The following is a 24789-nucleotide window of genomic DNA, read 5'->3' as shown; positions in this document are numbered from 1 at the left end:
CATTGTCCCTGTTGCTTTCATTTAAAATGTGTTTATCTCTTTTACTGCCTGGAGATCGTCATGAAATGTCACCAATCAGTACAAAAGGGCCAGCATTTTTATTAAGATGTAGTACATAAAGAGGTCCTCTCCAAGAAAAGAAAAAGATAAAAGAAAAATGCCTTCCGTGGATATAAGGAATAGGTCACAGATAAGTGAGGGAGAAGACATTGGGAGAGGCAGACATACAGGGCCCAGATACTGGAAGAGAAACTAGTAGTGACTCAAATGGAAGGTTCTGAATGCAACAGTGCTGTGAAATGGTCATGCAAAAAGATACAAAACATGCTGCCATTAGTTTACTCATGGCTTGAAGGTAAGGGGGAACAGGAAGAGAGGGCAGAGAGTAGCTCTGGCCAGACTCTTGAATCGCCACTTACTGACCCAGAAGAGGAGGTACAGCAAGAAGAGTGCAGAGAAGGAAAAGGGGAAATAAAAAAAGTATTAGAAGGGAAAATGTAGTCTAGCCCCTCACATAATCTGAGTAATCTCAGGGAATTTAAGCTGTCAAAGCAATAAATAATAATAATATTTGTAATCTTCAAATGCAGCATTTTACAACTTAAAAAGTGTTTAAGAACCATTTCCCCCTGATGTGCTGATCAGGGAATCATTGAGTGCTGATATCTCTTAATACCAGTGGAATGGCCAACATCTTGGTTCCCACCTACCATCTCTACACCTTTTATTTCCCACCAGCAGAGGCCACAGAGGACATGTAAGAGCAGAGAAAGGAAGGTAAGGCCTGGTTATATTTAGTTTTGCAGAATAAAGTAGGAAAGTGTCCTTTCCCCCACATGTGTGCAGTAGAGAGTGACACTAGAGCTTCAAAAAGATAATCCTGTGAATGTTCCTAGGAAATCTGCCACATTGTCTGGGTTGTTGGATAAAGCATCAACATCAGTGACCAAAACAGTACATGGGAAGTAAATGCAGGGAGAATAAATAAATAAATAAATAAAAGTCACCTTCAACAAAGACCCAAGGAATAAAAGAAACCTGAATCAAAATGAGAATCAGGCTGTTTAAGATCAGTAAACTATAAATCCAAATAGTTAAATGTTTAAAGATATAATGTAATTTCCCTTTCAATCTACTTGGTCTCTGCCAAGAACGTCACAGGATTCTTTAATAATGGCTGATGGGTTTGCTTGCAAATAGAGTCCCATCATCTGTATTAATATAGATGTTACTGGTGCATGTCACATTTTCCTCACATATATAAACTTGCAACGCATTAGTCTCCTGTCACCATTAAAATGATAAATAGCTATTCTTCAATAAATTTTTTCTATAATTGTTATAAAATTCCATGCCTGCAAGTGAGATGCTTTCTTCCTACTTTCCCACTTAATTCTATTTTAAGTGATGCTATTAATGATATTTCTCTACTTGAAATAATTAGATAATCTAAAACTGAGAAATAAGCACTTTCCTTTCCTCATTGTTTTCCCCCTCTTCTTTATCTCTAACAGCCCCAGGAGATCACAAACATTTGTCCTTTGGGCAATATCAGCAGTTAATGATTCATGTTCAAAGCCTCAAAGTTGTCTAATTAACAAAAAGCAATGTTTTACAGAAGCCATTTTTGCTTTCAAGTTAATAGCACACAGTGTATATATATATATATATATATATATATATATATATATATATATTGGATTGCATGCAAGTACGCTATTAATTCAAAACTTCACAACTTCATTTTATCTGACCCAAACTTAAAGTCATTAAACATGTACCATTTTTATTTTATCCCATTCTGATTTATTGGTGGCTTTACAGTACAGTTCACGCATCACATCATCCTATAATATGCTCATAAAAATCACTTTTCAGTTATTATTAAAATATGCACTTGATTAATGAAAATAATATTAGCATATTTTCTGTGAAGTGTATTCTTAATAGTATCCATCATAACAAAATCTGAATCTTTTAAATAGTGCAATCATCCTTGTAATGTAAATGGTGCCATAGGTCATTTCCTAGACAGCAGATATTTGGTAAAACTTCTGGTACTTTTACCACTGGGACATCACGAATTTTTATAGATAGATTGACTTTTAAATGATAAATATTGACATTTCTAAAATACCAGTCACTTTGAAATCAGCAACAATTCAAACAAAACAGATAAAACAGCATCATCATGGTCTTACATTTCAAACCAAAGTCGGTCCCAAAGTTAAGTGTTGTTCTTGCACAATATGTGAATACTGTGCATGTTGAGTTACTATAATTGCTCACTTTCTTTTTTTAAGTTTATTTATTTATTTTGAGAGAGAGACAATGTGAGAGCGGGAAAGGACAGAAAAAGAGAATCTCAAGTGGGCTCCACACTTTTTAGTGCAGAGCCTGATGTGAGGGGGCTCAAACTCACAAACCAGAACCTTGAGATCATGACCTGAGCCAAAATCAAGAATCTGAGACCCAACCGGGTGAGCCAACCAGGTGCCTCTAATTGCTCACTTTCTTGTATGGGTCCACATTGCAGCAGGGATTGTATCTTTGCATCTTTCCAGTGGTTATGCCTTAGTGGTTAAGAATATATATTTTCAACTGAAAGCTGTCTTATCTGAACTTAGACTTCACACTTTGTACATTATGTAACTCAGATAGGTTACTGAAACTGTAAGTGCAGTTTCTTTATCTGATAAGTGAGCATGAAGCTATCTATTTCTCTCATAAAGCTGATGAGAAGAATAAAGAAGATATATTTAGAGTGGCTTGGTTAATACTCAACAAATATTAGTTATTACTTACTCCCCTAGTATCTACAACCCAGGAAGGTGAATATAAGTCATTCATATTATTAAAAGATTAAAATAATAAATTAGGAAGACAAGTATTAGTATTCTTATTTATAGATGAGCTAAACCTGCTTCAGCAAAGTAAAAGAACGTGCCCAGTGTTCATCCGCTAGGAAATGGCAGAACTGGTTTCCAAACATGGGTCCATTTATGTCCAAACTGCAGCAGAAGATTTGCTGTCTCCTAGGGAGATCTCTGAGCTTCCTATTGATTGAGCCAATGCCTAAGTTTCAAAAACGAACCAAGTGGGTGTTTGTTTGTTTTTTTAAAGAATGATTTAAAAATTATCAGGCAGAAAGGTCATGGGCCTCTCTCCCAAATCACTGCCAATTAATCTGCTAAGGAGCAGTAACTATGAAATTGGGACTTTGTTCCCAAATACTCTCCCAGACTCAGAAAAATGGGGGACACATGATATTATGACAGCTAACTTTCTATTTAAGTCTCTGCCACTCTCAATCTTTGTCAAAATGGGTTTCTCATAATTAAGAATCATGATTCTCAGAGAAGACAAGTGGCAACTCAATAGCTCAAAACCTGCTGAAAATTCTACTGCATATTGAAGTGTCCGTACACTTGAGTGTTCTTACTCATTTCTCCAATCCCAAAGGCTTTGCTTAGTGAAGAGAGCAAGAAAACCATCTATACAAGAGCACTTTAAGTAGGTGTTCTCATTCTTCAGTGATAATTACTTGAGTTACTACTTATACCACTGCTATGAAGAAAAGAATATTTTATGAGAAAGAAATGAGTTCATTTCTTAACTCTAGATAGGTGAAATCCTTCATATTTGTTCATCTAGTAGAAGTTATTACTAAGATGGATGTTCCTTGTACATACATTTTACAGAAGATCTCATTTTCACTCTTAAAGCCCTGCTCCTGTATCACCCTAACAGATATGTAACTTTTCTTCCTATGGTCTCACAATTGAGGCTCAAGTTACATGTAAGTGTTTTTAATTATACTTGATCCATCTGCATTTAAAGGACTTCACTCTCAAGACATATCCTTATAAGATTTATCTTTTTCTCTCATACCTTGAATTAATCAAAGGGAATTAGGTTTCATTCTCCCAGAGCTAAAAGAGATGATATAATTTAAAATATTAAAGAATTAGGCATTAACAAGTTGTCGGAAGAATGTGATGGGTGAGGTTCATGCATGCACTCATTAATAAGTAAGTATTAAGCTGGTATAACATGCAGGAGGCATGTGCTAGAGATAATGAGATCTTAGTCCTAAACTCCTCTATAGTACTAATTACTAAAATAACGTAACAATGTCTCTAAGACATTCAGAGATTAAAAAAATAATTCTAGACCAATCTATTTGTTTTTGTTGAAGGCAACAAAGAAAGATGCATAAACATTCACATTTCACAGAATATACCTCCCAGGTACCCTGATCTTAGAAGTTATTGGGAGGTCAGAACAGAACCAAAGTTTAGAAAGAAAACTGCCAACATTTTAATATCTGTACTCTGTATGCCTTTCCTCCTGGTAATAAGGAAGCACCCTTATTCCTAAAAAATAACCAACCTATTTCCTCACCATCTCACAGACTTTTTTCAATAATAAATGTGTCTCTCTCTTGCATTATTTTCAATAGCAAACAAACTTGCTTTATGTTACCTACAGAAAAAAATGTGCATGTATGCAGGATTTAGGGGCTGGATTACATTATTGCTTCCAAGTATTCATTACATCTTCCTTAGAATGTTGAGTCCACATATTTATTTTTTACCATGTAAGGTACAGTGCTTTCTGTAGAAGTGTACTTGTTTACCTCATTGTCATTAGGCTTAGCCATGTAACTTGTTTTGGCCAATGGAATGTGACCAACATCAACTATGTCAAGTGCAAGCAGAAGATTTGAGACTTTGCATAGCACAGTTCTGTCCCTTGCTCCCATCAAAGGATCACGGCAGAATAACCCCATTCACTCTTCCCCATCCGTATTTCTCTGCTTTACTTCCTAGCAAAATTCTTGAAAAAAACCTCTCTATATGAATATATTTTTCTTTCATTAATTTCTGTCTTCCTATTAATCCTCTATAATCAAACTTTGCATGCCATCCCCTAATTCCACTGAAATCACTCTTAGCAAGGTGTTTTCCTTATCTCCAACACCAATGATTGTTTCTCTGTCCTCTCCTGGCTTGACCTCTCAGTGGCATTTGGCATGGTTGTCCACGCCCTCCTTTTTAAATATTCCCACCTCTTCATTTCTTCAGATATGCCTTCCATCCCACTGGCCACTCCTCTTCAGCCTCTTTTGCTAGTTCTCTCTCCTCTTTTCAAACATTGAAATGTTGAGTACACCAAAATGCATCCTTGGTCTTCTTTTCTATTTATACATTCTCCCAAATGATCTCATCTGGACATTCATTATTTATTTGTGTGTTTGTTCATTTGTTTTTATTTTACTGTATTTTATATTATTTTAGAGTGTGACCATGTGCATGAGTGAGGGAGGGTGCAGAAGGAGAGTGGGAGAGAGAATCTTATTATTTTTCTTCTCAAATAAATGCATTCTAAGGCCAAAAATTTTTCTTCTGAATACAGCTTTATCTCCATCCTACATACTTTTTCTTAGTCTGGAAATGTTTTTAATTTGCTTTCATTTTTAAAGGATGTTTTTGCTCTGAAGTGATTTTGAGGTTGTAAGTTCTTTTACTTTAGCATTTCAAATATGTCATCCCATTTTTCTTAGACTTTATCACTTACTTTGTGAAGTCACTTTTCAATGTTATTGTTATTTCTGTGAAGGTACTATTTTTCTCTAGCTGCTCTTAAGATTTTCTCTTTGCTTTTTCTCTTTTATTAAAAGAGTTTTACTGTGTTGCTGCCTAGGTGAGATTTTCTTCATACTTACCTTTCTAGGAGTTTATAACACTTTTCACATCTATGGGTTAATGTCTTCCATTACTTTTGGAAAATTCTCAGCCATCATCTCTTTACATTGGGACTTTATTCTCTTTCCTCTTCCCTTCTAAGATACAATCACTCTTATATTAGGCCTCTTTATCATGTCCCCTATAGCATATTAAAGATGGCCAGATTCTTTGTGCCTCTTCTCATCAAGGAGCAAAATCTTTTTTCCCCCGACCCTACCTTCTTGAAATCTGGACTGACCCTCAGGTGTGATCTAATTATGAATGCCTCATTTCTGCAGCCAGTGGTACACAAAGTATGGTCCCTGGACCAGCAGTAGAAGCATCATCTAGAACTTGTTAAAAATTCATATTTTTGGACTTATTCCAAACCTACAAAATTAGAAACTGAGATGGTACGGCACTGTCAGTGTTTTGTGACAAATCCTCTGGGTGATTTCAATGCATGCTAAAGTTTTAGAATAACTGTCTAGGCGATGATGATTGGTCTAAGAGATAATCAGATGAACTAAGCAGGACATTTGATTTCTTTTGTATGATTGTATGAACCCTAGAAGGTGGAAGTTCTCTTTTCCTAGTGGCATTGCTAAAATCATCAGATATGACCCAGGAGCTGTTGGCAGCCACTGTCTTTCACTTTGCAGAAAAAAGTTTCCATGGAGTAGGACAGAATGAGATGGACAGAAGGTTCAAATAAAGCCCAGACAACTACGTTTTAACTCTGAATCTAATTGTGCCTAGAGCTTCAGATTAGCCCTTGACTTTTTAGTTGTGCAAACTTTTTTTTCCCTTAAGCTAGTTTGATTTAGTTTGTGCATTTAGAACTAAAGAATCCCAACTAATACACAAGAAAACTTCCACTTCTTCTTCCAAATGATAATCTCATGCAGTGCCCCTAAAATATAAAATAGATAATTACAGCTCTTCTCTGAATGGATCAGAGATAGAAGACTTCAAATCTTACCATGTGGCTTTTCCCAGGCCTCCCTCAGAAACTCCTGGAGACTTTTCCTAGAACAACCCTAAAGGTCTAGGCAGCATAGATAAAACCACTTATAGTAGACTTTTTGACAGCTTATCACAGAACTTCTTGTCCTGCCTGATTTCAGTTGCAGCTGTGATGTTGCTTACAGTTGCCCCACTCAAGAATCCTTCTGTGTCTCTCTGCGTGTCTGTCACTGGGTTTTCTCTCAAGTCACTAGGTTTCATACAAGGTAATGCCTCTGAGTTCAAGCTTCCACAGGAATAGGTACAAAAGTGTCCTGGTGTTCCATCTTCTGGAAGTACATTTCTTAGATACATTTTCTATAATTCTAGAGGAGCGCCAATGGGACTGGGTTCTAGGAACCCACAGAAGTAACAAGATCAACGCCGTACCTTCTTTCTCCTTCTTTTCCTGCCTTATCACCTATTTTTTTTGTTATAACTTCCAAAATAAGCCACCTGTATCCAGTTCTTTTCTTAGACTCTGCTTTTGTGAACACCTAAACTAAGACACCAGTGTTATAAAGTATAAAACTGGGAGTAAAGTTATGATATAGCCTTAATCATTTCTATTCTCTAGGCCTTAGATGTGTCATTTGTAAAACAAGGAGGTTGAATTAGCTGCTTACTTAGTTTATTTTAGGTCTGAATTATCAGGTTCCTTCTGGCTTTTATGTAACTCTTTGTACTGTTTCAGACTATGTGTGAATAATTACACATGAAATGAGAATGATGAGGATGGCCAATCTGAATATACAGGCCCTTGTGGTTTTTCCCTTTTTCTAAAACACCTTTATTCATTTTTCTCCATATTTTCCCCAGAAGTATCCAGATGAATTGCCTCACACTTCTTCTTGATTGGTCCTTGTAAATATGGACCCAGAAAAAAACAAGGAAAAATATCCAGCCCTGAGCAGACCACACATGGCTATTGTGACACACCAGAGGTTCTCAAAAACACAGATATTCAGAGCCTCATGTGTATGTAGATTGAGAGTAAAAACAAGTATAGGCCAAATATGATCAACTATCTGGATGACTAAACACAGTATAATATTAGTACTTTAGGGCTGCAGCCAAAACTACTTAACAAAAAAATGGCTTCAATTTCATATTGATTTTTAAAAAATGGAATGTTACATCTGGGGATCCAGCTATAGATTTCAATCTACTTTTCCTTGTCGTTTGAGACAAATTGAAATTTATGATAATGAACTTAATCAGGAAGGGATTGTTCTGTACTTCCTTCAGCAACTAGAAACCATCAATTTTGAACCATACTGTTGTTGTTTCACACAGTGGTGACTTCCGGTGGGGCCTTAATACAATGACTATGTTGATTCCTGTTGGGAAAAGAAGAGATGGAAGCCATGCTTGCTGTTTTAACAGGAAGCAGGAGTGTGGAGGCTGTGACACAGAGGACACTCCTGCATACTGCTGTCAGGTGAGAGCTTCTCCCCACACTCCCCGAGGACCTCCCTCCCTGGTTGGTCTTAACACAAGAGTGTCAGCAGCCGTCTACAAAGGTTGTTTAAGGGATTCATGCAGAGTTTCTATCTTTTGATAGGCTCTTGCTTTCTCCAGTTAGTCCTTAACTTGTGAAATTCCATTGAGGTCAGAGCCCTTTCTTTGCTAAGTAAAGAAAAACTCCAAGGGAAAACACCGTTGTAGAGGTATAGTGGAAAGAGTCCCGAGCGGGGAGTTAGGAGGCAGAACTTTCTGCTCTGCAGATAACTAATTCTGTCACTTGACCTTTCTCTGTTTGGGTCTCCACACCTCTAAAATGAGTGGATTTAGAAACAGTGATTTCTGTCATCCTTTGCAGCTCTAAAATTTGGGTTATTGATGGAAATTAATGCTAATATTTAAATGGCAGATATATTCTTTCTTAGAGTGGATCTGATGAGGAGAGGTGAGTATCCAGGCTTAGAGAATCTAAAAGTGGCCATGGATTGAGAAAGGATGAAATGTGTTTCTTTATAATTTTTACCTCTCTTTACCATTCCATCTGCAACATTGCATGAAATGACATAAAATACAGGAAGAGGCTTAGAATAGTCTAAAACTAATAACTTTTATTGAAATATAGACCTAGTTCTAATCCTGGTTCTGTTACTTATATGTGGTCACCAGAAGATACCTCACCGCTCTGAGCCTCAGTTTATACAACAATAAAATGAGGATAATAATATCTTCATTATGGGGTGTCAAGTATCCTGGGAAGTGATAATCAGGAGGAAATAAATAGTCACTGGGAGGAAGATTATAAAGTTTTATAAGACAATTTTGTCCTCTGAATGACACTGTGTTTCTCTAGTACAGAAGATCATAGAGCTCTGCTATCTGCAGGGTATTAATGTGAAAGATGGACGGAGTCATTGGGCATGCCAATGCTTTGGTAATTACACCAACAGTTAAGTTACATTATTACTGCTCAATGCTGTGTCGTTTCAAAGATGGCAACCAGTGTTGATATCATTAGAGCTTGCAACATTTCCTCAAAGTGGTGATGCATCACACATCTCATCAATATCACTTTGAAAATGGCCTCAGATCCAGACACATGAAAAACAAAACCACAGCTATGGATCATTGCTATGTAGCACGTGGGCTGCGTTCACACAGAAGACAGTCTGAAATAACTGAAATGATGATTTTGATGAAAATAGTCTTCAGTGAAACCCATGCTTATCATTAACACTCGTGCTAATGTGAGAAAATCTTAATTTTGTTGTGTTCTCATTGATTTGTTAAATGTAAAGCTTCAACTATAGTAAAGTATAAAACGTCTAAGGATATATTTTTAGTTGACACTGGAAATTCATCATTCCACAATGTACTCTTTATACTTTGGAGATAATTTGATGATTAAAAAAAAACTTTTATAATACCTGATTTTTTATTAAAAAGCTGTGAAATTCTTCTCTAGACACATGACTCCCAATCTTTCTAGTGTTATGTGATCAGTTTCAAACCAGAGGCATTTGGAAATTCATCTTAACTGAGGATGATGGAGTTTGAAATTCTGAAAAATTCTGTAACAGTGTAGGCCTAAAATGTGGATCACTTAAATTCAAAAGGCTGCAATTTTTCAGGTCTGCCTATTATAAAATCAACAAAATCTACCCCTGCTTTTATTTCTGCATAGTAGGAATAATATTTAGATTTCCTACAGCTCATTCCTGCAAGCTGGGGGATTGAGATGCACACTACTTACGGCTACTATGAAAAGTTAGTGTGGGAAAACATGCAAGTTTCCAGCAATCTTCGCTTCCTCATATATCAATTAATAAGTCCTTTTAAGTAAAATAATGCAACATATACTTTACAGGTATTACATGGCTCCTTATCAGAAGTAGAAAGAAGAGCTATAAAATACAATAGGCTATCTGCTTCCTTGTAGTTACAGTACATCTATAGGTAAAACTACTCAGCACATATTAAGCTCCTACCTGAAAGATTTTTTTCTGGGTGAGAACAACAACACATACATCTTAACTTCTTATGGAACATTGAATGCCAAGTACCTACATGAGGAAAGGAAATAATAATCTTCATTCCAAAGATTATTGATGAGCATGACATGGTCCCACCTTGCAGCATCCACACAAAATCATTTTATTAAGAAAAATTTCTTTTATTGATGGAGAAACAGTGGGCTGTATATTTCTGTTTCAGTAGAAAACTATCCAGCTTTTATTTAATTATCTTGGAGCACCTTTTCATTATAATGGATGTACCACCAAGCAGCAATCAGATTTATTTCTTGAAACACAGGAGCTTTGTGATGTATAGTAAGTAGGATGTTTCTGTTAGCAGAGAATAAAAACAGCTGAAGGAACTTACTGATGTAAAGCATGCCATTGGACCTTTTATAATTGTGTACAATTCACTAAAAGTTCAAAGTGAGACAATAAGGGAGGAAGAAATAGTATGGGAGGAGACAGAAGAAATGAAAAAAGAAAAAGAGACAAAAAAACTTGAAATCTTTTTACTTTGCAGTTTGTTGAATTCTTTGAAGGATGCTAGCTATGAGCTCATCACAGGGTGACTTGTTATCTAGTTAAATAAGTCTTGTCTGGACATCTCTGCTCTGGCAGGATAAATTCTTGAGATATTAATTTGTGTTTTGTTTTGGCTGATGTGAAAGAATCCCTATGGCTGGGAGCTAGATGTGTGATATTTACAAATGTTGGTCTCTTTTTTCACAATGTAGCCAAATCTTTTGTGTTCTTTGTCTCAAGAGCATTTCCTAGGGCAAATACAGAAGTTGTTTGAAGGCGGTGTTTTCACTTAGTTTTTGTGATTACTGTTGAGGAAGAGGCAGAAGCAAGAGAGAGATGTGAACTTCCCTGGAGTAGAATGGGGGAGAGGGCAGGATGGTGAATCTAAGAATATCAGAAACCAGCACCCTAAAGCTTAATTGTATGCCAGGCATTGGGATCTCAGAAGGGATTGGTGGTAGGTCCAGACAGTGGAATCTGTAGGTGGGCTGGTCAGAGGATGGCCCCCCAATGTCCTGAAAGCCTTGCTTCCAAATTCCTTAGAGATTTATGCTATCCCCAACTCCCCACTAACTTAAAAATATATAATCAGTCACCCTCACAACCCCAGTGCAGCTCTTTCTTATCCATGGGTCCTGTCCCCGTGCTTTAATCAAATTACCTTTTTGTACCAAAGATGTCTCAAGAATTCTTCCTTAGCCATTTGCTCAAGAACTCTATCAATCTTAACAAACTTGAAGATAATAGAAAAAGTGAGAAACAAATAGCAGCTCAATGTACTAGGCCAAAATAATATTATCTCAAAATATAACCCAAAAGTCACACACAAAAGGAAATACAAGTCAATCACTGTTAAGAACATAAATGCATATATTCTAAGAAATATTAATAAAATTAATAAGTAATTGAATCCAGCCATTCATAAAAAGGTTACTGCATCATGATCAAGTTGAATTTCTCCCAGAAATGCAAGTATGGTTTAACTTCAAAGATATTAATCCATAAAATTAACCATACTAAAAAAAAAAGCAAAATAAAATCATGTGATCATCTCAAGAGATAAAGACAAATCTGTGATAAAATTCAATACTTATTTAAGACAAAAACTCAATAGACTTGGAATAAAAAGAAATATCCTTAATCTGACAAATATTTATCTACCATAAAACGTGGTGGAGGGGGACTACAACTAATGTTATACTTAACGGTAAAATACTGAAAGCTTTTTCTCTGAAATCAACAATGAGATAGGATTTTTGCTGTTGTCACTTCTCCCCATCATTGTATCTGATGTCCGAACCACTGTATTAAGGCAGAGGGACAAGGTATAAAATTGAAGAGAAAGAAATAAACATTATTATATGCAGATCTATGATCGTGTACATAGAAGATGCAAGTAAGTATGACATTTTAATATTACTTTATGAATTTAGAAAGTTCGCTGGAAACAAGATTAGTGAAAAAATTTATTGTACTTTTATCCATTGAAAAATTAACAGAAACAAATTATAAAAAGAAGACCACTTAAAGTAGCAGCCTCCCAAATCAAATACTTAGAAATAGATCTACTAAAAATGAGCAATCATGCCAAACCAAAAACTCATAATATTATTGTTGTGGAGGAATGAAAATACCCAACTCCAAACCCCTCTCACCATCCTGTTTCACCTGACTGGGGGAAACTGACAAGAACATGTGAAGTCCACAGCCCAGGGACACAGGCTGGCTAACAGAATGAGACCTAATCATGTGACTAAAGAACACTTCCCCTTTGCCACACCTCACCACCACATTACTAAATATCTATTTACCTAAGTTCCTTTTACCCAGTACACCATGTCTGGCTTTTCACAAAGTATCAGAAGGCATAATAATGCCCCCCCCCCAAAAAAAGCACGGTATGAAGAGATAGAGCAAACATCAGAACCAGACTTGATATGATAGAGATGTTGGAATTATTAGACTGCAAATTTAAAATACCTATGATTACTATGGTAAAAACTATAAATGGAAAAAGCAGGCAACATTCAAGAACAGATGGATAATGTAAGCAGAGAGATAGAAATTCAAAGAAAAAATTAAAAATGCTACAGATCAAAAACACTGTAACAGAAATGAAGAATGCCTTTGATGAACTCATAAGTAGACCAAAATCACCAAAACCTTTCCTGCAACTAAGCAGCTATTTTAGTAGGGTTGCAGGATTTAACATTAACATACAAAAGTCGATCATTTTCCTATATACCAGCAATGGACAAGTGGACTCTGAAATGAAAAACAATGCCATTTACATTAGCACCCCCTCAAATGAACTACTTAAGTATAAATCTAACAAAATATATATAGGATCTATGCTATACAAGTCTGATGAAAGAAATTAAAGTACTAAGTAAATGGAGAGATATTCCAGGTTTATGGTAAGGAAGACAATATTGCTAAGATACCAGTTCTTCTCCACTTGGTCTATAGACTCACAGCAATCCCAACCAAAATCTCAACTAGTTTACAGATTTTTACAGATTCTAAAATGTATATGGAGAGGCAAAAGATTCAACAGAGTCACTACAGCACTAAAGAAGAATAACAAAATCAGAGGACTAAAATTACCCAACCTCAAGATCTTCTATAACACTACAATAATCAAGATAGTGTTGTATTAACAAAAGAATAGACAAATATATCACTGGAACAGAATAGAGAGCCCATAAATAGACAAACATTAATATAGTCAACTTCAATAAAATTAATGCATTCGAGAAAAGATAGTTTTTCAACAAATGGTGCTAAAACAACTAAAAATCACATGCCAAAAAAATCTATACACAGTTCTTAACAGTTCTCACAAATATTAACTCAAAATGCATCATAGACCTAAATGTAAAATGCAAAACCATAAATCTCCTAGAAGATAACATAGGAGAAAATCTAGATGACCTTGGGTATGGTGATGATATTTTAGATTCAACACCAAAAGTTTGATGCATGGAGGAAATAATTGATAGGTTGTATTTCATTAAAATTAAAAGCTTGTTCTGTAAGAAAGACACTGTGAAAAGATGAGAAGACAAGGTGCAGAATGCGAAGAAATATTTACAAAAACGTACCTGAAAAAGGACTGTTATTCAAAATATACAAAGACCTCTTAAAATTCAACAATAAAAAAACAAACAACCTAATTAAACAATTAACCAAAGAAATGAGTAGACTTCTCACCAAAGAAGATATAGTAATGGCAAATAAGCATCTAAAAAAGATGCTTAACATCATATTTTAGTGGGGAATTGCAAATTAAAACAACACTGTCGTACACTACAAATGGAATGGGTAAAAAACAAATACACACCAAGAACACCAAATACTAATGAGGATATAGAATAACAGTAACTCATTCATTGTTATCAGTGGAATGCAAAGTGGTACAGACATTTTGGAAGACAGTTTGGCAGTTTTTTACAAAACTAAATATACTCTTACCATATGATCCAGCAATCACGTCCCTTGGTATTTACTCAATTAGTAGAAAACTACATCCATACAAAACCTACATTTGAATGTTTATATCAGCTTTCTTTATAATCACCAAAACTTGGAAGCATTCAAGATATCCTTCAATAGATGAATAGATAAATTAACTATGGTACAATCAAACAATAGAATGCTATTTAGTGTTAAAAAATGAGCTATCAAGCCATGGAAAGACATGGAGGAAATGTAAATGCACATTACTAAATGAAAGAAGCTAGATGAACAGGTTATGATTTTAACTATATGACATGATGGAAAAGGCAAAACCACTGAAATAGTAAAAAGATCCATTGTTGCCAGTGGTTAGAAGGGAGGGAGGACTAAAAAGCAGAGCACAAGAGATTTTTAGGATAGTGAAACTTTTCTTTAGTACAAGATAATGGTGGACACATGTACTGTACATTCCTTAAAACCCACAGAATGTACAAGATCAAGAGTGAACCCTAATGTAAACTATGGACTTTGGTTGATAATAATGGTCAATGTAGGTTCATCAACTATAACTTTGGCTGAAAGTGTTGATAATGGGAGATGTTGTAAGTGTGTGGGCAGGAATTCATGAGAACTCTCTGTACTTGCTACTTAATTTTGCTGTCAACCTAAAGATGCTCTAAAATAAAGCCTATTAAAAATTGTTGAGATAAAAAAAAATCTTATTAGTTGCTTTGCTGGCATGTTTTGTGAGCCTCTGATCAACAAGCACTACCAGAAGATCCAGGAAGCCTTTCCCAATGATGGAAGAGGACCAGGAGCTGGAGAGAAAAATACTTGTATTGAAGACCTCAGTGGCTGAAGGCAAGAGGAAAACAGCCCTGAAAATGGCACAGGCAGCTGGAACAGAGAGACCCTGTGACATTTATGTGCACGAGGGGGGCCATACTCTAGGTTACATGATCATGAAGAATTTGGAAGAAGAATTTTGGGGTTACACTACATCCTTTAGAGAGCAAAATTAATTTACGCATCTAGACTAGAGGTGCTCTTCCAGCTGTTGAGCCATTTCAGATGCCTAAATGAGCTCAAGAATGCCAAAATGTGCTAGACAAATTTGAGGCCAGCATAAAAGAATAAAAGGATCAAAAAGCAAGCAGACATAAATCCACATTCTAGCCCCTTATACACTCTGCAGGGAGGACTATCCTCTATGATATTCTCTTCATGATCTTGCAAATCCCAAAGTGGAAGTTTGTGATTACAACATGGTTTGTTCTTCAGAAGATGTTCTTCTAGCTATTAACCCACTACAGCTGTTGGAATCCTCGCAACAACCTTTGTATTGATCCAGTAAATTCCCTCTTGTACTTAAATTTAAAAATAACAAGAAGAAAAAAAAGAAAATCTTATTAAATGAAGAACCATACAATGCTCATGGACTGGAAGGCTTAATATAGTAAAATATTAATTATCTGTAACCTAGTCTACAGATTCAGTGCAATCCTTCTTTTTTTAATTTTCTTTGTAATGTTTATTTATTTTTGAGAGACAGAGCATGTGTGGGGGAGGGGCAGAGAAGAGAGGGAGACACAGAATTTGAAGCAGGCTCCAGGCTCCAGGCCCTGATGCAGGGCTTGAACTCACGAGGAGAGCCCTTAGATGATGACCTGAGCCGAAGTCAGACACTTAACCGACTCAGCCACCCAGGTGCCTCCAGTGCAATCCTAATCAAAATCTCAAGTTACAAGATTACAAGTTGCTTGTAAATTATATACAAAACTTCGAAAAGCCAAGAATATCAATGTATATCTATTTTAGGGATGGTTCCTGTTGATTTGCTATTTTCCTTTGAATGAGCCATATTTTCCTATTCCTTTGTAAGCCTTGTGGTATTTTTGTTGAAAACTGGGCATTTGAAACTAACAGTGTGGTAACTCTAGAAATCATATTCTTCCCCTTTCCAAGTTGTGGCTTTTTTTTTATTTTTGCATTTTTGTGTTTGTGTTTGTGTTTTTATTGTTGTAGGCTGCTTCTGTGCCAAGCATCAGCCTGAACTGTAAACTTAAGGTCTTCGCAAATCTTTTGTGAATGTGCATCTTTCCCTAAGCATGTGAAATCTCTTCCTGATTTTCCTCATATATGCAGTTGCTTTTAAATGTCATAATATTTCGGGTCTGTCTCCTAAAAAATGGAAAAAGTGAAAAATGAAAGCAGGGAAAGCATGCTTGAAATCCCCTAGAAGTTGCTATATCCAGAGGAGGAGGGGCTGATAACAGTGAGGAGAGGTGCAACAGCAGCCACCTGACTCTTGGCAAGTCGTAATTGGAAACCGCAATCATGATGGGAGTACAGGTCCCCAACATTTGGAGGACAGCGCCCTTTTCACTGGCCCCAGCTCCCCTGGGCTGTTTGAAGGCTGCTCCAGGAACACACACACAGCTGCCTGCCACACGGCTGGGAATGAATAATGGGTACCCAGCACTGGGTTGAGAGCTAACACGAACCCAACTAACCCTGATTTACCATCTAAGACTTACCTTGGAGGTTGCAAGCCTTCAACACACTCTAGAGTTTCAAAATACAGGCATAGCTCAGAGATATTGCAGGTCCAGTTCCAAATCATTGCAATAAGGCAAATATTACCAAAAAAGTAAGTTAAATGAATGCTTTGGATTCCCTATGCATAAAAATATATGTTTACACTATACTGTAATCTATTAAGTGTGCATTAGCATTATATCTAAAAAAATATACATACCCTATTTTGAAAACACTTTATTGCTAAAAAAAAAAGCTAACCAACATCTGAGCTTTTAGTGAGTTGTAATTTCAGATCACAGATCCCCAAAATAAATATAATAATAATGAAAAAGTTTGAAATATTGTAAGAACTACCAAAATGTGACACAGAGACATGAAGTGAGAGAATATTGCCAGAAAATGTATGCCAATAGACTTGCTTGACTCAGGGATGCCACAAACCTTCATTTTGTTAAAAACACAGTACCTGCAAAGCACAAGAAGCAAAGCATAATAAAACAAGATATGTCTGCAGTTACATCAGACAGATACCACTGGTACAACTGTTATCTAGACAAAACAGATTGCTGATGTTTAGCTACTCTGCCATCTTCCCAGAATGCTCCCTTCAGGACTATCTTGAAGAAGAACAAAACTTGAGGACCTATACTACCAGACATTAATACCTATGAAAAACTATGGTAATTAAGATAGTGTGCTTTGACCTAAGGATAAATAAATACCCCAATGGAAGAGAATAGAAAACAGTTTCACACTTATGTGACCACTTGCTTTAACTGTAGATATAATTATATAAGTAATACAACAAAGGTATAGAATATATCACAGGAAAATACTTACATGATCTTGGAGTAGGCAAAGATTTTTTAAACAATACAAAGGAAGCAGTAACCACAAAGAAGATTGATGAATTGGACTACATTAAAATTACACACCTCTGTTCATCAAAAGAGACTTTTAAAAAGCAAACCACAGAGTAGAAAAAGTTATTTGCCATATATATGCAAAGGTATTTTTTTTACTTACCAAGAAATGAAAATTTAAACCACAATGAAATATTATTACGTAACTGCCAGAATGGCAATATTTAAAAGACTGATAATGCCATGGTTTAATGAGGCTGAGAAATAACCACAGTTTTCATACTATTGTCGGGAAGTATAACTGTAGAAAACTGTTCAGCAGTATCTACAAAACTGAACATACCCTTATGACCTGATAATTTCACTTCTTTGTATTTACTCAACAGACGTGCATACATTATTTATGCACTGAAAGACCTTGGATGATGGTCACAGCAGCACTGTTTACATAACAAGGTAACTTAATGTCTATCAGCAGTAGAAAAGATAAATTAATTATTGTGTGTTCATGCAGTGGAATATTATACAACAATGAGAATGAACAAGTTACAATCTTATATGACAATATGAATGAGTTTCAATATTAAATTATTATGAATTTCAACATAAATAATTCACAAAAGAATACCTAGGGTAATATTCCACTCATATAATAGCCAAAATGGACATATTCACTTTATGAAAATTCATTTGCACTTCAGAAAAATATTTAGGCTACTTTTGTACTTTTGAAGTATATGCTATTTTGCTTCCCACAGTTAGACATCTATGCACGGGTAATCCATAAAGATAGAAAATGGTTTTAAATGCTATACCAAATGACAAGCTAAAAAAAACCCCACTAATTAAATTAATCATATCCACAATATGAACAAATGAACACTATAAAAGATTACTCTAAATCATAATTTTTATGTCTGTATATTATAAACTGCCCTTCTCTAGGATTAATTGCCTAGTTCCTTGTTATTTCATATTGAACCAAATCATTAAAATATATGTCAGCTACCATAGACCTGAAGAGATATGACCAACTTCCCTAGATATATAGGGAAAAGAAATAAAAAGAGCCAAGGGGTGCCTGAGTGGCTCAATCAGTTAAGCATCTGACTCCCAATTTCAACTGAGGTCATGATCTCATGGTTTGTAGGATGGAAACCATGTTGGGCTCCATGCTGACAGTGCAGACTGCTTGGGATTCTCTCCCTCCATCTCTCAAAATAAATAAATAAAATTAGAGGGGGGGGGGATGTGCCAAAGACTCCTTGCTTTCCTTATTAAACACACGAGCGTTAGGTATATAAAAAAAGTAATACCTGGCCTACATTGGTGTCTATGTTAGCTTAGTTACCAACTAATCTTGTTTAGCTTTGAATTAAACACTAGTGTTTTGAATTCATCACTAAAATTTTAAATAAAGGAGACTCCCAAAAATACATACTTTAAAATGTTTCAAGAATGGGAAGCACTATTTTTCATTTGTGAGTTATTTTTAATAAATAAGTGACTGTTATGAGATCTGTGAGCTTACCTTACTTCCATCACTATTTCACTTCAGCCAAGTCATTTACTCCTTGGTCAGTTTCATCATCTATAAAACAGACAAATTATAAATTTTTTTAATGTTTTATTTATTTTTGATACAGAGAGAGACAGAGCATGAGAAGGGGAGGGGCAGAGAGAGAAGGAGACACAGAACCCGGAAGCAGGCTCTAGGTTCTGAGCTAGCTGTCAGCACAGAGCCTAAAACAGACAAATTAAATAAGGTCCTTATTTAGCCTCAGCTTTCTAAGTATAAAGCAAATGTTGATGAAAGTAAAGCTCTTACTCCAATGATTGAATTATCTTTGCTAATATTAACTCTTGCATAAAATACACAGAAAGATTTTGTTCATTAATTGTCCCCAAATATGAATCATTTCATAACCTTGAAGTCACATTACTAATTTATGAGGCCAACTTAGTGATACTAATTTTGAAAGTGTCTCTTATTTTTTTTTAATATTCAAGATTTTTAGTGAATGTTCAAATTATCAAGTGGTTGTTTTACAGCTAGTACATATAATTGTGCTACAACTCTTTGGGATTCTAACTCTGTCTTAGAACCTCTTTTTCCATTGTGTTTTCAGAGAGAGGCAACACAAATAATATTCCCAGAGGAATACTAGACTTTTCATATATCCTTGATAATTTGATAAGAAATTCACAGTATATTTGGTAAAAAACAGAATGGCAGGAGGAAAAATAAATCAGTGGTGCAATCATTAAATAGTACTTTTCTAGGAAATGCTGTTTTTTTTCAAACACGCCACCACTCTGTACAAATTATTGTCAGGAAAGGGCCTATCTCTATAACAAGAGCAACATTAAAAGAACCTGTTACTTTTCAAATTTGGAGATTACCAAGGTAAGAGAATTCAAGGTGGGAGTTATATGAAGGACAACTTGTATCAAAAGTAAACAAAGTGTCTCAGAAGAGGTTCTGATCCCTTGTAAACACACAGAATGATAGGTTCATTACTCAGTTTTCTCTCTAGTTAGAATGTCTATGTTAATGTTGGTGACTTGGCTCCCCAAGGATAGAGAAAGCAACATTAGATAATTAAGTAAAAGCAATATACTAAAGAAACTGAAATAGTATGAATACCCACACTTTTCAGCCCAAAATATTTCTGGTGCTCATATTAGAATGACTTAAATTCTGAGAAATTAAAATATTTAGGTTTGAAAATATCTTTGTGGCAAATACCCAGGTAAGTAAAGTGCCTCACCCAAGTTCACATAGTCAGATAGTGAAAAAAAACATAAAACAAAAAAATGGGAGAAGCTAGGCAATGTTCAGTAGGTTTGTTCTCCAAGTGGTCAGTAGGCAGTAGACAAAAAGACAAAAGAGAGACACATCTATTACTGAAGATACTATCTTTGTATTATTGCATATACACAGGCAAGGTCACATAACAAACTTTATCTAAAGGAGTAACACATAAAAAGGTATATATATATATATACAGGGCTATAAAAGGGTATGTGTTTATACATATACACACATGTACATATATGTGCATACATATACCTTATATATTATATATACTTTAGTTATATATACCTATATACCTTTATATATGCCTTATATACACACCAACTTAAATATATATATAGATAAATACATGCATCTATATATAAAGATATATATGTATGTGTGCATACATATAAGGGTATATGTAAACCATATCTCATAAAAAGCACAGTAGGATCTATTATTAAGAGAGGTAAAAGAGGTAAGCTTTTGATAACTCTTTTCAGAGATCTAAGGATCTTATCTTATTGAAGACTACCATTGTTATAGCACTATTTAGTTAGTACTGGAAAACGTTCCCAGATGAATCCTGGTAGTTATTACTTCCCTAGGTCAAAGATATCATTGAGACTCCTTACATGGCTTTCACAATATTGAAAAGACATAAAAATAGGTAACCCCCAAATTATATAAATTCTGCATAGCAAAGAGTAAGGTAATGAAGAATACCATCTCTAACTAAATTATTAAATCCACATCACAAAAAGAGACTATAAAAGTGTTCTAAAACATAAAGATGTGCAGGAAATCATGTTAATGATTTAAAAAATAATTAAGATCTCACCAAGATGTAAAAGCATAGTGAGGAGAATGGAGAAAAATGAAAAGCACACCAAAGTAGGCTTGGAAAGAAAGTCTGTGGGTCCAGACGTCTGCGTCTTAAGGCAGATGTCTATTAAAAACTCTTCCCTATTCTTTTTGGACATTCTCTTTTAAACCTGCTGAGCACAATTCATTTTCTCACTCTTAACCTAGTGCTCTTTATGCTTTATCTTGCTGTTCTCTTCCTTTTGTCCATTAAAGATTAATACTAATCAGAGCTAAATTGTTCTGCTATTTAAAACTTTACAAATGAAAATAATTCAGTGGAAAAAAGGTAAGTAATTAAAGATTTTTTTTGAATTGTCAGGATAATTCCCTCCATAAAAATACATAGGCTTCTTAGTAAAACTGTATGTTATTATTAAATCACTTATTATAAATCACAACATAGTGGCATAACCTAAACCTTACAGCTTTTTTTGTAAATGACACAACCATAATCCATACTATCTTAAGCAAAATAAGGTAAAAGAGCAGCTGAAGTCAGGGTCTATCAAGCTATAGGCATGGCTAGATCCAGATGATACAACATATAATCAGGACACTCTCGTTTTCCACTTTAGGGCTCTGCTACCACAGTATTCTCAGAGAATTGTATCCATATTGTGGCAATATGAACAACAGAAGTTTCTCACTTACATTCTCTCAGCTTAGCAACCCTAGTGGAGAGAAAGTTCCTCTTTCCAGAATTTCTAGCAAAATGCACCAGGACTAATACTCTCTCACCATGACCTGGTTTGGATCATACACTCATCCTTTTTTTCATTTTTTAAATGTTTATTTATTTTTGAGACCCCCCCCCCCACACACACACAGCATGAGTGAGGGAGGGCCAGAGAGAGAGGGAGACACAGAATGTGAAGCAGGCTCCAGGCTCTGAGCTGTCAGCATAGAGCCCAATGTGGGGCTGGAACCCATGAACTATGAGATCATGACCTGAGCTGAAGTCGGATGCTTAATCAGTTGAGCCTCCTAGGTGCCCCTGATCATACAGCCATCCTTGACATAGCATACCAGTTTTCTCCTTGGTTCACCTTGAGTTTTCATGCTGTCTCAAGTCAGAAAGTAGACTCAAGACCACCCAAACTATAGACACTGATTGGGAGGGAGGGATAATTTCCTCCTGTAAAAAAAAAAATCAAGTTCTCTTACCCAAAGAGAAATGACCTACTGGTCACAGAAGCAAGAAATAGAAATATCCTTTCCCAGGATATATATTCTATATATATATTTTTTTGAGAGACACAGACAGTGCGAGCAGGAGAGGGACAGAGAGATAGAGAGATACAGAATCAGAAGCAGCCTCCAGGCTCTGAGCTAGCTGTCAGCACAGAGCCCGATGCAGGGCTCGAACCCACGAACCGTGAGATCATGACTTGAGCCAAAGCCGGATGCCCAACCGACTGAGCTACCCAGGTGTCCCCCAACCCAGGATATATATTCTAGAGAAAACATAAATACCTCATGAAAACACATGATATTATGGAATATTCCTGAAGATAATATTTTAAGATGTACACTTTGCACTATAGATGATCATTATTGTGACTCTTAACACCGTAAAAATAAGGATGTCATCTTTTGAAAGACAACGAACTTGACATGCCAATTGGTAAATAACAAAATGTTACTGGCTTTTCAGAAATCAGAAAAATTTCAAATATCACTTCACAGGACTATACAACTTTTAAAGATATTTATTTCTTTATTTGGAGAGAGAGAACATGCACACAAGCAGGGACCGACAGAGAAAATCCCAAGCAGGCTATATGCTGTCAGCATAGAGCCTGACATAGGGCTTAACTCCATGAATCGTGAGATCATGACCTGAGCCAAAATCAAGATTCAGACACTCAACCAAGTGAGCCACTCAGGCACCCTTATAACTTTTTAATTAAAAAAATATTCATTGTTAATCATTTATGCAGTCAGCTATTTTTGAAAAATAAACTATCTTGTATGGTTTCAGTGTTGCACTTCAGTGATATCTATACTTTTTTTATGACTATTTACAGAGATCTAGGACTTCTTGTAAAATCTGCTACCATAGTAATCTCAGCAAATAATTAGCTCCTCAGGGAATAACCCAACTCTTCATAACTTCCAGTTGAAACAGAAAATAGCCTTTAGCTCTTCTTCCTAAATTATGAGATGTTTAGTACTTATACATTGCTACCTACTACATTTGTAAGGAAAACTAAATTTTTTTCTAAGAAATGCTTCACAGACATTCTATCTCCATCTTCAAAGTATTTAAAGATGAAAATCAATTTAATTTTAAATAATCTATTAACAGGTTTAGGAAAATTAAAACACCACAGAGTTTATAGCCTTGCAAATTATTTTAAATATGAAAAGCCAACTCTGTACTTATCCTTCCATTTCACAATCCCTTGTGGCTAGAAATAGACAACAAATTATCTGCAATGAACATTATTTCTGTTTACTTGAAGAAAATGACTATTTTCAAACTAAGGATATTAAATGTATCTCTAAATAGTTCAAAACCAATAACATGAAGCACAAATACTGAATTCTAATGTAAATATATTTTATCATTTATTTATATTGTGTTTTATCCTGAAAAGATTTTAAAGCACTTTTAAATATGCAAAAATGGAACAAAATAAACAAAGGTAAAGAAAAAAGAAAATAGGTAATATGAAAGCAAGTTGAAGCCAAGAAAAAACTTTGTACTCAATATATATATACTCAATACACTTGCAAACTGTGTATATTAATCTAGGTATTTTGGCTTCAAAACCACTGAAGAAAACAACTCTAGGTTATTGTGATACAAAATAAAATATGGGTCAGCAAGTTTACATGAGAAGTACACATATGCAAACATTAAAATCTGGCAAACTGAATACATATTTGTACTCAGTATAATGCACACATACCTAAACTTAAAACATGCACAAATAAACTTAAAAAAAACAAAAGTTAATGCTTTTCTATAGATCAGCAATAGCTGTAAACAAGTGGAATTTGAAATTAAAAATAAAATACCATTTACATAAGCACTCAAAAAATAAAAAACTCAGGTTTAAATTGAACAAAATGTGTATAAGATCTATATGATGAAGAATATGAAACTTTGAAACAAGAAATCAAAGAAAAACTAAAGAAATGGAGAGATAGTCTATGTTCATGGAAAGAAAGACAGTATTGTCAAGATGTCAGTTCTTCTGACACAATCCATCTATAGATTCATCGTGTCCCCAAGCAAAAGTTATTTTGTGGATCTTGGCAAATTCATACTAAAGTTTACATGGAGAGGCAAAAGACACAGGAAACCCAACACAGTGTTGAAAAAGAATAACAAAATTGGAGGATTGATACCATCCTACTTCAAGATTTACTCTAAAGCAGTAGTAAATGATGAGTTGTAGTATTAATGAAAGAATTAAAAAATAGATCAATAGACCAGAATAGAGAGCTCAAAACAAACTCACATAAATTTAGTCAACTGATCTTGACAAAAAAGCAAAAGTGGGCACCTGGGTGGC

At 35.2% G+C, this 24789-nt stretch overlaps 1 long non-coding RNA gene and 1 pseudogene across 2 annotated transcripts in view; one reads left to right on the top strand and one right to left on the bottom strand.

Moving 5' to 3' along the window:
- LOC115274934 overlaps window positions 1-24789 on the bottom strand; it is a 95776-nt gene that overhangs the window by 10975 nt on the left and 60012 nt on the right. The window contains exons 2-4 of one of the 2 annotated variants that reach the window (XR_003901325.1): window positions 19130-19189; window positions 16732-16759; window positions 10184-10258 (exon numbers count right to left, since the gene is read on the bottom strand). This is a non-coding gene — a long non-coding RNA (uncharacterized LOC115274934). Of the gene's footprint in view, window positions 1-10183; window positions 10259-16731; window positions 16760-17004; window positions 17202-19129; window positions 19190-24789 lie in introns of those variants that run through there. The other variant, XR_003901324.1, reaches the window with a different exon arrangement.
- LOC115274933 lies at window positions 14995-15370 on the top strand (annotated as a pseudogene).

The sequence above is a fragment of the Suricata suricatta genome, chromosome 12 (genome assembly GCF_006229205.1).
Source record: "Suricata suricatta isolate VVHF042 chromosome 12, meerkat_22Aug2017_6uvM2_HiC, whole genome shotgun sequence".
Taxonomy (NCBI): Eukaryota; Metazoa; Chordata; class Mammalia; order Carnivora; family Herpestidae; genus Suricata; species Suricata suricatta.
Note: the sequence above shows the minus strand (reverse complement) of the source record. Positions and strands in the feature narration are given on the sequence as shown.